Below are 17,021 nucleotides of genomic sequence, written 5' to 3'. Positions count from 1 at the left end.
AGGAAATGTTACTTCACGATAGGATGCTTGCCAAAACATTTGGCCCTGCAAATACTACTCCGCTTATATCAGCAGCTATGAGGCGCCATATTGAAGTTGTCAGATTGTTACTGGAACAAGATGACTTTGGATTGGTTGAAATTGCCAAAGATAATGGGGAAAATGCCTTACATTTTGCTTCTCGACAGGGACATATTGGAATTGTTAAAGCATTACTTGAGAAAGATCATCAGTTAGCAAGAAGAATTGACAAGAAAGGTCAAACTGCCCTTCATATGGCAGTAAAGGGAACAAGCTGCGATGTGCTTAGGGCACTTGTGGATGCTGATCCGGCAATTGTAATGCTGCCAGATAAAAATGGGAACACGGCCTTGCATGTTGCTACAAGAAAAAAAAACGAGCAGAGGTATTCATAATAAATATTGACAAACTTTTTAAATCGCTGTTTGCAAAAATTATATGTGCATGTATTTGTTGATAGCTTCTCACAGTCTCTCCCTATGATAATTGTTTCCTCTATTCTTATTAGACAATTTTATGCATCATTCCACATGCATTGACATTCGTTTTCCTGTTTTAAAGAAATTCCATGCAGAAAATAACAACTCAAACCAGGGATGAACAAAATAATTGTACCTGCTCGTTATACCTCACAGCTCAATGATCAACTACCAACTAAGATTTACTTCTCTTTTGGAAAAACTGACATTGAAATTTGAATCAAATCAAATCGCTGGCAGCTGCCTTCCATTGCGTCTTCTAAAAGTTTCCTGAAAAGCTACATGGCAATACAATCAGGTGGATGCATCCTCCAAGGAAATGCATCAGAACCAAATTATTCTTCAGTCTGATCAAACTGCCTAGAATGAAATGCAAATGCTTTCTTAAGCTGCACTAAGTAAAATCTGTGCCACCAACCCATATGCGTTGGGTTTTAATCGTCTCTTCATCTATCATGCATGTTTACTCTAAAATTTTCCAGTGTTGCACTAGCCTCGAACTAGGAAGATTTGTTATGAAATTAGCCATCAGCGGAAGCAACGGATAGATCTATCGAGATGATGTACACAATCACAGACGACTCCAGAGACAAGATATTTGTTAACGAGGTTCAGCCGAAGCCTATATCCCCGGGGCATGACTACGGGCGCTCCTCCCCAACTAGCAATACCGGCCGCTTCCCGAGGTTCCTGTAGACTTGCTACCCCTTGCGAACCTGTCGCTATGCCGTCATGTTTACAAACAGCGGCCCTCCTCTCATATTTATGAGGAGGTCTGGTTACAGCAATCCTACTAGGATTCCACTAGAGTCCTACTAGGATTCTGCTATATACCGCTAATACAACTCTAAGTCCTATACGTAACCAACTTCGTACAATTATTCGACACATATCCAACAAACTCCACCTTAGCGAATAATTTGCCATCTTGAAGCCATCATGCGCGAACCTCCTTGTACACCGGACTTGAGTTGTCGCATTTGCCGCTCAACAAGAGCTGCCTGATGAGTTTTACTCAGACTCACTGTCTTCTAGAGACACTGCTATCTCTGCAACTTCAGATACCATGACTCCACCTGCAATTGAGCACCTTTCTCTTCTATCAAAACAACCTCTTTGAGCGAAATCAGATTCCTCCTTAGCTTTGACACATGTCTGACTCCCCGAAGCACACAACTTCAATATAGATCTTGATTTTGATAATACCTTACTCCAACAACACAGTAGCCCACATCGTCACGTAAGTAGATACAACCAGAATCACCAGATTTCATGAAGAAAACCACTCCATGTTGGGTGTCACATGGAAAAACTAACTGAATCCAACATTCATGCTCACAATTGACTGCTTCTTGATACTGAGAACTTCACTGTTGTTTTCCGAGTCACACATAGAAATTACAACACAAGCATTACTCTTTCACCTGGCTGTTTAGGTTACGATTCTCCGACATCTTACACCGTAGCCTCCAGCAGTCCCAGACCAACCAGATTACTCCAGTTGCAAGTAAAGATCTCCACAATCTCTACTTCCTTCCAATTTAGCCCTTAAAGCTTCTTCACACCCATCGATCCATACTTCAGAAACCCGTACGTGTACAACTTGAATCGATCCGCGCCCTTGCTGAATTGGAAACACGCAAGCCCTCCCCAATTCCATCTTGCATCCTAAGCTCGCGCCACGTGTTGCCACGTGTCGGTGAATGAACACCGCAAGCGGGGATCCTGAGGGACCCCCTTTGAGATTCGGCCAGAGGGCTGATTCTGGATCTACCTCGTATGTGGGGTTAATGCGTGTGTATGGGACTTAGGCGGGACGAATGATTGTCGGCTAGTAGGAGTAAATGCACCAAGGATTTAGACAGGTTCAGGCCGCACGGAGGCATAATACCCTACTCCTGTATGTCTAGTGTGTTATTAATGCTCTTGGAATGCCTTTCTCTGGATCTCTAGAGTTACAAGCTCTGGCAATCTCAAGTCAGGTTTTTCGCCTATCTATCCAATTGGCCTCTAGATCTCTTACTCGGTCTCTTCTTCTATGAAGTGCTCCCCCCTCCCCTTTTATCTACGGGGGGAGGCCCTCCAAGGAGTGCCCAGAATGAGGGCACAAGTTCTCGTAAATAATAAATGGAAAACAACCATCATAGGTCTACAGTTGAAGTTACAGAGGGTTGAAAATGCGCCCCTCGGATGGTCCCGTCGGTCTTTATGCCCCAACTTTAGCAGGTGCAGGGGGGCCACCGGCCAGCCTCTGAGTATGCTCTCATACCCATCTGGTCAGAGTAGGTCTAACACGGTCTGATGCAATGGGGCGATAGGCGATAAGCCTCGAGCCCCTCGAAGATATCTTCAAGCCATATGTCTCCATGGGCCCCGCGAAGGGACATGCGATGGGACCCGCCGCATTAACTGTGCCCACGCCTCCCTACCAGGCGACAGCAAGGGCTGGTGTAATCAATACGGTAGGCATGAGGGGGAGTGGTTGGATGTGACCGTCCACGCTCGTCATTAAATGCAGCATCGGGCATCCCACCGATCGACACCTCATCGTGGAGTCCTGGCGGGGTCCACCGGTAAGGGGCTTCTCGGGTCCTCGGGGAACTCTGGGTACTCGGGGACCAACTGTTCTTGGCCCCGAGCACCCCTCCTGGGCCTAGCCCTTCTCGGGTCCTCGGGGAACTCTAGGTACTCGGGGACCAACCGTTCTTGGCCCCGAGCGCCCCCTCCTGGACCTGGATCTTCTCGGGTTCTCGGGGAACTCTGGGTACTCGGGGACCAACTATTCTTGGCCCCAAGCACCCCCTCCCAGATCTGGCTTTTCTTCGGGTCCTCAGGGAACTCTGGGTACTCGGGGACCAACTGCTCTTGGCCCCGAGCGCCCACTCCCAGATCTGGCTCTTCTCGGGTCCTTGGGGTACTCTGGGTACTCGGGGGCCAACTGTTCTTAGCCCCGAGCACACCCTCCCGGACCTGGCTTCCCTCGGGCCCTCGAGGGGGTGGTCCCCGAGGGAAGGCGCCATGTGGCACCGCGCTGTCCTAGCCTCGGGACGCGGGGACCCTTGGATTCCATATCGCCGACACCACGCCACAGAGAATAACCACCACTAGCCCTCACGCTCCTATGTCATTGTTGTCAGTCTCTTCATCTCTGCCACCACGGTATGACTGGCCTGTCACCGCCAGCTTGTTCACCCTGCACACGGTATGTTCACCCTCCAAGTGAACTGTCCGCCAGCCTTCCCTGGACCGTCTGCCATGTGCCTGCAAACTGTCTGACCACCACTGTCGAATTCTTATCAGTTGCCATGCGCATCACGACCGAACACCATCAACAGCCCATGCTCTTACCGAGCAACACAACACCGGCCTGAGGTCTGGCCAACCGGTTGACTGCCTCTCCTCCTTCGCCTGTTGCAATATTCATCAACATCTATGACATCCTGTTATGTTCCAGCACCTGCACAACTCGTGTCTGCGACCTCCTATCGCACTCCAACACATGCGCATCCCGTGCACGTCCGCACGACAGACCTTGCCACCTGTACGCCGATCCATCCGGCGCTTGACCAAAACTTTGGAAATACTCTTCAACTCTGGAAATGCCTTTGCAGGAAATACTCTTGTGTAGGCCTCCGGTGTTCACACTTGTTCACATCGGACCATCCAACGTATGACTTCTTCTCTTCCTTCCTTTGGAAATACTTCGGTGTGTACTACACATTGAGCACTGGACCATTCGGTGAGGTGATCCTCACCCACTATTAGAAATGCTCCGGTGAGCACACTTCCTAAGCACTGGACCATCCGGTTGGGTCTTCTGCTTTCTCTTTGCAGTATTCATTGTCCAATGTGTTGAACTTGCTTAACAGTGGACTATCCGGTTATGTCAACTACATCTGGACACAAAGCTCCGGTGTGTACAAACTTGTCCAGCGCTAGATCATCCGATGAGGATATTTTCTCTGGGTCTTCTCCAATTCAACCAAACTTTGTCCTGGATTCAGTGGCTTCTTCATATATTGCATCCATAAGACCTACTAAAGCACATACTTTACACACATGTTAGTCCCATTGACTATATTGTCACTAATAACCAAAATTACATACATGCCCTAAAGTAAATGCTACAATCTCCCTAAGGGCAAGTTTCCTACAACGTCTTTATCCACCTTCTCATACTTTTCTGGATCTATACATGTATAGCTAGGATCACCCTTGACTCCACCCGGCCTCCTTGGTCGTCCAGCACTAAGCACCCCGCTTAGCCCCGATCATCCTACTATTGATCGTCAAGTTGCATCCATCACTTACACATCATAAAACAAGCACACAAGTTTCTACAACTCCATCTCTATTTAGTCAAAATCAAGGTTCTCAGTCAAAGAGGTCATACCAAAAAAATCGTAAACACTGGATATTCTGGTGTGTACAATCTCTGATCACTGGATAGTCCGGTGTGTACACATCTTTACTCCACTAGAAACCTTCTAAAAAAACTCTGGCGATGCCTCCGGTGTTCACACCATCAATCACTAGACCATTCAGTGTGTGCAATCACACTAGACAAACCATTTTCCACCATCTCCTAGAAAATGCTCCAATGAAGCATCCGGTGTTCACCCTTCAGTCATCAAACCATCCAGTGTACGCAATCACACCAAACACACCATTTTGCACCTTCTCTTGGAAAAATGCTCCGGTAAAACATCCGATGTGCACACTGCTCATCACCAGACCATGCAGTGTGTATACATTTTCAGACACATATTGACGCACCCCTGGAAATAGTCTAGTGTACTCCTCACTTGAACACCAGACCATTCGGTGAACAATTCAAATTTTGCCTCTGAATTGAAATGCTTCGACATGAACTTCATATGAACATCGGGCCATCCAGTGTGGTCAAATTCCCACACACCAGATCATCCAGGGAGTGCAATTTTTCCTGGCTCAGAGACAAACACTCCAACTCCAATATCTTTGGTTGGTCTCAAACATAGACAAGCACAACCATGTTCATGTAATACCCAAAATCATCAAACTAAATCAACAACCTTATCAATCACTCATCACATATAAACCAAAGCCTCATTTCAACTTAGTTTCTCAAGGTGGTAGCAACCTTCAAAAGTAACAAGTCAATGACTCTTCCTTGAAGAATCAATAGTGCCATAAAAGCTCAGAGTCTTGATTTAAAGTACTAAAATACTCTAACTCTTACAAAGAATGCAAAACTAAACAATGAGACGGAGAGATGGATTCAAAGTTCTTAAGTATGCAATACAAATGGCTAAGAAAGTCCCTTTCTGAACCTAATTGGGACTATTTATATGCTACACCTTGAAAAGTAACCGTTGTAAAAACATTCATGAGCCCCTATGTTCTTGGCACTCAAATTGCAGTACAATTGGCAATTAGACTACCGCCAAGCCCAACGACTAGTAGGTGCATTAAATGCACATGATGGCAGTCAGATCATGAGGTTCCACGGTCAGGCCACAAACCAGTCTAGAGACCACCTTTGCTCTAGACTCATTAGCAGTCAGATTGCCACCTATGGCGGTTAGACCACCAAACCTTTTAGCTGAAGAAATAATCGTGTTCAAGCTCCAAGAGTCAGTTTTCCCACATTGATGGTCAAACCGCCTATGTATCCAGTGGCCCTCTACCTCTCTACATGTGTGGCTATCAAACTGACCACCTTGACGATCAGACCGCCCACGGGTCTAGAGATCCTTTGCCTTCTGCATATGTGGTGGTTAGACCATGAGACCTTGTGGTCAGACCGCCAATCTATAATGACTTAGGTTTTTCTAAGGGCAGACTTTTCACTTTCTCAAACTAATATTTTTCTCATGAATGAATAGTAAGTTTAAGCAAAGTGGCAACTATAGACACCTTAAGTAAATGAACATCAACCTTTTAATAGTACGACATCTATCCTATCATTTTTTCTTCTTTAATCACCTTTGATAGATATAAGAAAAATGCTCTACATTTATACATTTGCCTTGAGCTAGTCATCTTCATATCTTTCACACATGCATCTTCTAGATCCTTCATTAATTATGAGACTAACATTTCTCATATCTCAATTAAACAAGTTTTAGTCAATAAATAAGTGTTATCATTAATTACCAAAACATCAATTAGGTGTCTAGATGCTTCAATGCGGTAGTGGCATCCCTAGAGCTGAGGTCATCGACTGATCGAACTTTGAGAAGGAGGCAATGGCAAAATCTTATGGTCGTCGAGCTTGGGCAAGAAGGCGACAATGACAACATAGGGATCTCGTGGCTGCCGGACTTAAGAAGGCCACGTTAGAGACAACAACGGGGCCTCACGACTAGCATACTTAGTGAAGAAGGCGAGGATAGTTGCATCTTGTGGCTGGTAGCGGTGGCAGAGGCGGGAAAATGCAATTCAGCAGTCTGCTGCGATGGCAAACCGGTGGTGAGATCTCATGCACGCTGGTGGGTGGACATTGCTAAAGTATTGAAGCAGAGGAAGTAGGTCGGAAAGAGAGAGGGCATCTGCATCCCATAATCAGTGGGTCCAAGCTCTAATTGATGGAGGCTCTCCTTTAGTTGTCTTCCAATTCATGTTGAATTGAGCTCCAATTCAAATTCCACCCACATAGTAGAATTTAGCCTCCCTGATTCTAATTCACCAATTCCTTGCCCAATTCAGCAAACCAAACGAGCTTTATATTTTTCTCTTAGTACACGTCAATGCACACAACATTCGTATACGTACACATACCCACATGGGTGTGTTCGAACAAACAACTAAATAAAATTAGAAGCTTAACATCACGTAGTGCGAGAACACACTTGGACTACTTACACTACCTCAGAAATCCACGTTAGTGACAGGTAATAACCCTCATTAGTGACAGGTAAAATTCATATCACTTCGAACACGTCACTAATGTGGACTCATTAGGAATGGGTCTAGACCTATAATTAACGACACACATCAGTGACGGGTCTAGATCTAGACCCATCACAGATGATCGTTAACAGTAACGAGTCTAGATCCAAACCCATCACTGATATGTGTCATTAGTGACAGGTCTGGATCTAGACCCATAACTGATGAGTAATTAAAAAACAAAAAAATATAAACGAGCAATACAAATATGAGTCATACAGTAGCCGACAAGTTCCTCTCACGATTTCCTTCTCTTAGGTCTTCCACTTAGAAGCTCCAATATGGATTAGTTGGATATATTGGGAATAAATAATATAATCATATCTAACATGTGTTTGTTATAGTTTAGGTCTCAGTTGCACTCTCTGATACTATAATTTGTATATGTACAAATTTGTCCTCAACCTAGTACTAACTAACCTAGTACTCAAAGCAGATATACTTCCAGTAATCAAATAACTTGTGATCTTCAGGTACCACCTCTTTTGCCCATCCAGCACAAAAGATTACGTAAGCATCAACTGCATACTTGGAGTAAGAGGCAACTTTCTAATTACTAACACGACTGGTTAAGAAATAGCATTATATGAATATCCCATGTACTATGGACAAGTTCAAGAGGCACCCAACCCACTCACCCGGTCAACACCACAAAACTCAGTAATATATTTCCATTCTTCTTCAACATAAGCCTTTGAGAATCTCTGGATTCTGTATGCTTTTACACGCTACGATCCTAGAGGTGCCAGATACTCCAACAACTTTTTAGGATCAGCATTATATACAATATGTGCATCAGGATAGCTTTTGAAGAAGCCCTTCACTTTCTTCCTAACCTGCATCAGTAAGCAGAAGGCATTGAATCTATGCTTCAACAAGTTACTGAGGTAGCACTCAGCATGGGAATATACTTGGTAAAACAAATGTAAATGCCAAATGTCAAGCTAAATCAGTGTTACACTAGAAACACACAAGATTTCATAAGAATCTTCATTCACCTCAGTAGTCGATGCCAGAGTTGAGCTTGACAATGACGAGGCACCCCCTGATGGACTTGAGGAAGTCCGACGGCGTCTTCACTGCGCCATCGGAGTTGAACTTGTCAAGAAACAAGAAGTTTGTCTTCTAAACGATAACTATATGATTGAAGGATATTGAATCTTGTTCCATGGTGGTGCATAATATGGGTAAAAACAAAAAAAATGTAGTAGTAAGAGAATAGCCACTCGGGCAAAAATAATAAAAAAATAGGGATATATGTTTAGAGGGTAATCCTAGATGGAATTTAATCGATACCTTCTGATATCTTTCTTCAGTGTTCATTCTAACTCTTTCTCATCAAGTTGCAGCATGCATCCATAAAGAAGAAAAGTGAATAGAGTGAGCTACGGAGTTTAAACTACAAAAAAAATCACAGATCAGTTATTTGATATGTTGCTTGATATGCATTGAAAATGCTAAAAATAAATAGCTAATTTAATTAGCTTCATGAAAGGATCAGTGACATCCTAAGAGGTGGGGAGTGAGTTAGGACACTTAGAATCTATTCGGCTCCAAAAATCACCCAAGATAAACCTATATCAATTTTTATCTAAAGGTGCTTTAGGTTTATCTAGTGTGTCTACTCTACCAATCAAAATAGCTTGCAACCTATCTGGGAAGGTAAATTGCAAGAATGTAAATGCGAAAACGTAAATAAGGTAGAGAGAGCAAACTCAGCACAAAGATTTTTATCTCGTGGTATCGATGACATAAATACCACCCCTAGTCCATGTTGGAGCTCCACAAAGGATATGCTCCCGTTCGATACCCGGTCATGGCTCTTGAGCCACCAAGTTACAAAGACAAAGCCTCCACCTAGATGAGCCACCAAGTTACAAAGACAAGGCCTCCACCTAGATGAGCCACCAAGCCACTAAGACAAGGTCTCACCACTAGCCTCTCTTCCGGTTCCTTACCATCGGGATCACTTTGGAGATTAAGGCACCAAGGCAAGGATCATTGTGTCCCTGTACACGCTTCTCATTGTCACTCCACACCAAGTCGGATGGTCAATAAGCTTGCTAGTGAGTCACCAATACTCCAAGGTGCTGGCATACCAAAAGGTACAAGCTCGGATCACTCCTTTATCCAATCTCTAAGAAGCAATCACCTAGCAACACACTCTCTAAGTCTATAAGCACTAATCACTCTCTAATGGTGTACTTAATCACCTTGAATGATCACTTTAAGCACTTTGGTGGCTTGGATGTCTTCTCATGTGTACATGAACTTCTCATGACTCCAGCAACCTCAAAATGACTGAGTGGAGGGGAATTTATAGCCTCAAACCCGCGCACTAGCCGTTAACCCAACGGCTCAAAAAAGTTATCAACACCGAATGATCCGGTGAGAACAATAGTACTAACACCGGATCATCCGGTGATTACACTCACAAACTAGCCGTTGGAACCCTCACTCAAGCCTCCGTGAACACCGGATACTCTGGTGTATACTTCATCTCCATCACCAGACTATCCGGTGAATATATATTTAGCATCCAAGCTAAATGCATCCTCTATGTGTAAATTGCTCTAGTGTAAGAATCTAGTGCACATCATTTCATCACCGGACTATCCGATGCTTGAACTTCGTTATACCTCTTTGCACTGTTCATTATCCGGTGTAGCCTTGCTTCATCACCGGACCTTTCGGCGTGTTGATCTTCAATCTTCCACGGCTGCAACCTTCTCTGGTGGAAATGCTCCGGTGTGTATCTTCCTCTGATCACCAAACTATCCAATGGGTTGTTCCATTCTGCCTTCTGGACAGAAACACTTCGGTGTTGCCATGCTTTGATCACCGGACTATCCAGTGAGGTCCAGCCTTCATTCTTTAGCAAGGCAGCATTCTCTAGAAGAATTGCTCCGGTGAGTACATTTGCTAATAACCAAACCTTCCAGTGAGGTCTTCAGGCCTCTCTTCCCCTTTGTCAAATATGCTCCGATGAGCTCAACATCCACAGCACCGAACCATCCAGTAAGGCAAATCTTTCTGGAACTTCTTCAATTCGACCAAACTTTGTTCCGACTATGGTGGCTTCTTCATCTATTGCACCCATGAGATCTACTAACATATATTCTTGACAAACATGTTATTCCCATTGGCTATGTTTTCATTAATCACCAAAATCACAATCACGGCCTAATAGGACCATTTTTTCTACACTTGAATTAACAGTTTCATGGAACAAGATCCAGACAGAGTAATCACGAAGGACTAGAGCTTGTAGCACAAGTGCAATTTGATTCCTCATGCCTATTGATAAGCTCATCATCGAAGCAAACATGAGGTAAGGTGAGATCAGGGACTATATAAACCTTCTCCTTTGGAGCCTTCTCTAAACCCTACGCCTCGTACTGCTGCATGCTGCACAAGACCACATCCAAATCAGTCCCATGAATAGAAGCAGAGGGGCGGACTTCCAACCCATGTCCTCTTACCTTCTCCATGCTCTGGTGGCATCGGGAGCAGCTGGAGGGCATTGGGGTACTTGGCGATGGAGGGGAGCTCGAGGTAGTTGGCGGAGGGGTGAGAAGGAGAGCTCGAGGTCATCAGTTAGGGAGGGGACCTCAATGGGTTGGCTCTTCACTCCACCGATGACCCAAACCATGGGGGACATCATCCATGGCCACAGGGAGGGTCCTCCGCCATTACCACAAGTGCCGCCACGGGTAGGGATTGCACACGGGAGTGAAGAATCGAGTGGAGGAACTTGATCGAGAATTGAGTGGAGGAACTTGGTCAAGAATCGAGGCAGGCCCTTGACATCAGATCTGGGTGGCCTTGGCCTTACGGCTGCTGGATCCGAGCGGGTCTGGCCTCTCCACCGCTGGATATGTGTCAACAACGGGCCCAGCCATGATGCACATGCTCCCCATTCGAGGAGAAGACGCTCGCACTGCCGGGTCCACGCTGGAGCGATGGAGCGAGTGGAACTCCTTGGTGAGCAGTGTGGCGAGGCAGTGGCTGGCTCCATGCGCATTGGGCGCCACCTTGCTGCTAGGCCAGAGGGAAGCGGGGGAAGGAGGCAGGGGTGCTGGCTTGGAGGGACTCTATGGCGGAGAGGAGCGTGCTACAGCGGCTTGGCCAGTGGAAAAACCCTAACCCGTGCCCCTTTTATCCATGTGCGAGCGCATAGGCCGCAGCAGCCTAGGCCTAAGTAGAGATGGCTTGCAACCTGTCACGGGAAAGAAATAAACATTAGTAATGGGTGACAACTGATACGCGTCATTAATGACTCAGTCATTAGTGACGACTTGTCAAGTGACCTGTCACTATTATCATTAGTTACGGGTGATTTTTTCACCCGTCACTAATGATACGTCATTAGTAATTGGTCTGATACGGGTCCTAGCCTAAGGTGACATTAGTGACGTGTCGTCACTGGACCATCACTAATGAGTCATTAGTGATGGGTTCTAATCACTCGTCACTAATGCGGTGTCACTAATGTTGATTTCTTACGTAGTAAAATAAAAATAAGTGTGCATGTACTATACATATATGAGATTTAATATTGGGTAAAGGTGATCACTTGTGCCGAGTTTAAGATTCAAACATGGGTGGGTATGATCACCCACTAGGATTCTAAGCAACTGAACTGTTATCACATTCTTCACCTTATGCCCTAAGTGGTGGATCCAAAACCAAAATCTAGGGAGGGGGAGGGCACTCTCCCGCTTCTTCTTCTTCCTCCTCATTCTCTTCTTCTCTTCTTCCTCCTTCTCCATGCTTAAAAATTGAAGGGGGGCTTGGGGGGCTCCCAAGTACTCCCGGGGGTAGGGGCTTGAGCTCTCCTAGCCCCTCTCGGTGCATCCTTCACTGTTCTACCTCCTTCTTTGGTCATCTACCACCATCATCTCTTCCACCATGCTCATCCATCATTGCCCTTGGATCGAAGCTCTTGCAGATGCAAGCACCGGGATTGCCCGTCGCGTCACCGCCCCACCTTCCGTGACTAGTGTTTGATGGTGCCCCATGGCAGGGCCAGCCGTGAACCGGAGAGGGGGGTGGGAGCAAGTGAGACGGCCACCCTAGGCCCCTAAAACCAAGGCCCCCCATATGTCCTTCAGGCCAGAGCCCAGAGGCCATATGGCCCATATCGTAATACGGGCAGCCCATATCCTGCGGTTCATTGATAAATTTTTTAGCCGAAGTGCCGATTTGGTATGTGGTTAGCAATAGCCAATAGCACGCCGGACAGACCCGTTGAGTAGCAGGGGCGAGGTGGGCTGTCGCACAGGGCCCCCAAATAATTGGGGCCCCCAAATCCTATTCAGCTCGACAGCTTGACTGTTCCGCTGGGCGCTGGCGCTGTTCAGCTGGGCCTGATCGACTGGTCGTATACTCGTATTCGTCCAATCGTCCGTCACTCCATCTCCCAGGTCGTCGAGGCCCTAGTGGCTAGTGCCCTGCGGCCTGCGCCCCTGCCGCCTTGCGCCCCTGCCGCCGCAGCCGCACTGCCGCACGCCCGCACCTGCCGTGCCGAGTCCCGTCGTGGCGTCGCCGAGTCGCCGACATGATCACGTGAGCATGCACATTCATTCGATTTCAACTTGCAAGTACTGTTTTTCTTTTTTATGTCGGATACGATTCATTTGCAACTTGCAAGTACTGTTTTACATGCTTGCATTCTGAAGCATATGTGAAATACATGCATACGTTTGTTTCTTCATCTATTATGCGTGTTGCAGGCCTGGCGTGTTGTATCTAGTCATTGCCATCATATGGACATGTAAACTATGAATAAAGGATGTTTTCAAATCTTCTGTAGATTGTAGAATTTGGAAAATACTGAAAGTACTGCTGGCTGTAAACGGTAAACAATTACAAACTGAACTGTCGGTACTACTAGTTTATTAGTTCATTTTTGACATATCTCTGCGTAACTTATACCTCCTTCATCTTCTGCTGAATTTATAGAGCACACAGTGCCTTGCTATATAGGAACTCACATATCTATCTAGTACATAACCAGAGTTGTGTTTGGCCACTTCCACGCTGCCAATTCTCAATTGCTCTCAGGTAAGCTGGACGGGCTGCTCGGGAGGCACCGGAGTCTGGAGAAACATTGGCCTGGGCGCCTGGCCTTCAACTGCACGTTGTTGCTCTTTAATTTGGATTCACAGAATTGGTATGCATCTTTGCATGTTTAAATAAATTCGATCTTGGCTATGCAATTGGTATGCATCAATGCATTTTTTAAAAATTCCCTTGGATTCATAGACGAGAACGGCAGCGACCACTGTCCAACTCGGTACACCGACGGACGAACTAGTGCTGGGCAGCACGTTCCATGCAGGTTCGATCTTCTTTTCTTTTGATCTTTTTCTTATCTTGCTAAGTCTAGAATTCATGTACTGTTTAAATCATTAGTGTTGTTTGATTTATAAAACAGGAAGACGTTTATTTTCTCAATCCTCATCATGTCTTCTAGAAATAGGAAGTATGATTCTGGTTATGAAAAGCGTAAGAAGAAACAAAGACTAGAAGCAGCAGCTCAATCTCAAAAGGGTGCTCTTGATAGATTTGTTATGAAAGAATCTCAATTTAATTCTGAAAATCAAACTGCAGCTGCTAATGTTGATGGGGTTCATAGTGATGATGCTAAGATTGCAGTAGAAGTTGAGGCTCACGCTGCAGAAATTGTTCAAGGTGACGATACTAATATTGCCGATGAAGTTAGTGGACATACTGATGGAGTTGATCTCAGCTTAGATAGATCACCAAGTACTGAAAGTAACAATGACATCAATACTTCTTTTCAGCCTGATATATTTGATCCAAGAACTTAGGGTGCACTTGATCCTAAAATGATTGATATTTTGGTGCAAAAGGGTCCTAAAAGAGATTTGTCTGTTGAGAAAGGTCCTAAAGACAAATTCTCTAGAAAGTTTTCTGCAGTATCATACACTAGAGTTCTCTCAAATGGAGAAAAGTGTGACAGAGAATGGCTTGTATACAGCAAAGAGCTTGATAGAGTATTTTGTTTTTGTTGCAAATTATTGAGAAAGGGGTATGGGAAAGGTCAGTTAGCAAATGAGGGTTTCAATGACTGGCATCATCTTGGCACTAGACTTAAAGAGCATGAAACTAGTACATAACATGTTATGAATATGGCTACTTGGTATGACTTGCATCTCAGGTTGCAAAAGAATCAAACAATTGATAAAGTTGCTCAGCGAAAACTTCAAAAAGAAAGGGACCATTGGAGAAAGGTTTTGTTTAGAATTATCTTGATTGTAAAATTTCTTGCAGAACATAATTTAGCATTTCGTGGCAGTAATAGCAGGTTGTACCAAGACAGCAATGGTAATTTCTTAGGATTGATTCAAATGTTGGCTGAATTTGATCCAGTTATCCAACAGCATGTTTAACGCATCACGAATGATGAAATTCATATTCATTATCTTGGTCTTGGCATCCAGAATGAGTTAATAAATTTGATAGCTACTGCAATCAGGTCTCAAATCATTGGAAAGGTTAAAGAAGCAAAGTACTTCTCAGTTATCCTTGACTGTACTCCTGATGCAAGCCACCAAGAACAGATGTCTTTGATCATAAGGTATGTTGATGCATCTTCAGGTTCTATTTGCATTGAAGAATCCTTTTTAGGTTTTTTGGATGTAAATAATACAACTGGGCAAGGATTGTTTGATGTTCTACAAAATGAATTGAAAAATCTTGACCTTGATGTAGACAATGTGAGAGGACAGGGATATGATAATAGGTCAAATATGAAAGGAAAACATCAAGGGGTACAAAAGAAACTATTGGATAAAAATCCTAGAGCTTTTTATTCAGCTTGTGGTTGTCATAGTTTGAATTTAACACTATGTGATATGGCAAAGTCTTGTGGTAATGCAAAAGATTTTTTTGGAGTTATACAACGTATCTATACAATATTTGCTAATTCTACTAAGAAATGGCAAATTCTTAAAGATAACATAACAGGATTGACTCTCAAGTCATTGTCATCTACTCGTTGGGAGAGTCGTGTTGATAGTGTTAAGGCTATAAGGTTTCAGATTCAAGAAATAAGGGAGGCTTTACTACAAGTGGCTGAAAATGATAATGATCCATTGACAAGTAGTGAAGCTAAATCCTTGGCGGACAATGAATTTGGTGGCTTTGAATTTTTAGTGGCAATAATCATCTGGTATGAAATATTATCTGCTGTTAATTTGGTCAGTAAGCAACTACAAGCAAAGGATATGCTTATTGATATTGCAATTGAGAAAGTACAGGGGCTGATTTCTTTTTTCAATAAGTATAGAGAAACTGGCTTTTCAAATGCATTAGAAGCTGCAAAAGAAATTGCACTTGAGATGGATATTGCTCCAGAATTCCACACCAAGTGTAAAATCAAAAGAAAAAGACAATTTGATGAGAGCAATGGTGATGCATCTATTGCTTCACAATCTGCACATGAGTCATTTAGGGTTAATTATTTTATAGCTATTGTTGATCAAGCTATAGCTTCACTTACTAGGAGATTTGAGCAATATCAGGGGTACGAAAATACTTTTGGTTTCTTATTTAATTCAGATAAGCTACGCTCCTTGGATGATAAGAGTTTGTTTTCTTCTTCTGTTAATCTTGAAGTAGCACTTAAGAGTGGAGAACATTCAGATATTGACGGAAAAGAATTGTATGTGGAGTTAAAGTTCATCCAGGATCTTATTAAGGAATCTATGAGCCCTCTTGATATTCTGAAATATTTGAAACAGCTAGGCTGTTTCCCTAATGCCGTTATTGCATACAGAATTTTGTTAACCATTCTCGTGATTGTTGCATCTGCGGAAAGGAGCTTTTCTAAACTCAAGTTGTTGAAACCCTACTTGCGTTCTACTATGACACAAGAATGACTCAATGGATTGGCGACAATAGCACTTGAAAATGATATCTTGGAGAAGATTAAGTATGAAGATATAATTGAAGATTTTATTTCAAGAAATACTAAAAGGATGATGCTTTTCAGTAGAACATGAGGTCAGTTTATTGCTTGAGTACTACCTTTACTGTTTAGCATTAATATTTGATATATTCCTAAGTATTGTAACAAATAATATATCTTGAAGTTATATAATTAAGTGAAAGTATGCTTTGGTTATATGAATTTTTTAATTTTAGAGTCTCATTTTGTATTTCGTATTGGGGCCTTAAATTCCTAGAGACGGTCCTGACGCCGGACAGCCCATATCCTGTGGTTTGTAGTATCCAATAGCACGTCGCACACGTCTACCGACTAACCAAAGTGTTGATCTGATCTGGTGTCTTCCCGTCTCCTTGACTCCTCGTCTCATCATCTACCGCCTGCCGCTGCCGGCAGTAGGCCACAATGCACAGCGCTGCTGATGGCGGTGACCGTGATGGCCTAAATTCTCAAGGTACTGGTCAACACAACATGTCCGCTCTATCGTGCATGTGTCATCCCGGCTAGTTCAGATTAATCTATACTCCTGGTTTCTTTCTTCAAATTAAGCTAGATAATTTCATATGGCATTACGTGCAGCTCATGATTTTTCAAAGCACAGATTTATTCTC

The 17,021-nt window shown here is 44.0% G+C and overlaps 1 pseudogene; it reads left to right on the top strand.

Moving 5' to 3' along the window:
* The first annotated feature begins 13,830 nt into the window (after positions 1 to 13,830).
* Positions 13,831 to 16,462, top strand: LOC133925888 (uncharacterized; annotated as a pseudogene).
* Positions 16,463 to 17,021: the final 559 nt, after the last annotated feature.

The sequence above is a fragment of the Phragmites australis genome, chromosome 8, assembly GCF_958298935.1.
Source record: "Phragmites australis chromosome 8, lpPhrAust1.1, whole genome shotgun sequence".
NCBI classification, from domain to species: domain Eukaryota; kingdom Viridiplantae; phylum Streptophyta; class Magnoliopsida; order Poales; family Poaceae; genus Phragmites; species Phragmites australis.
This window is presented reverse-complemented; position numbering and strand designations above follow the sequence as displayed.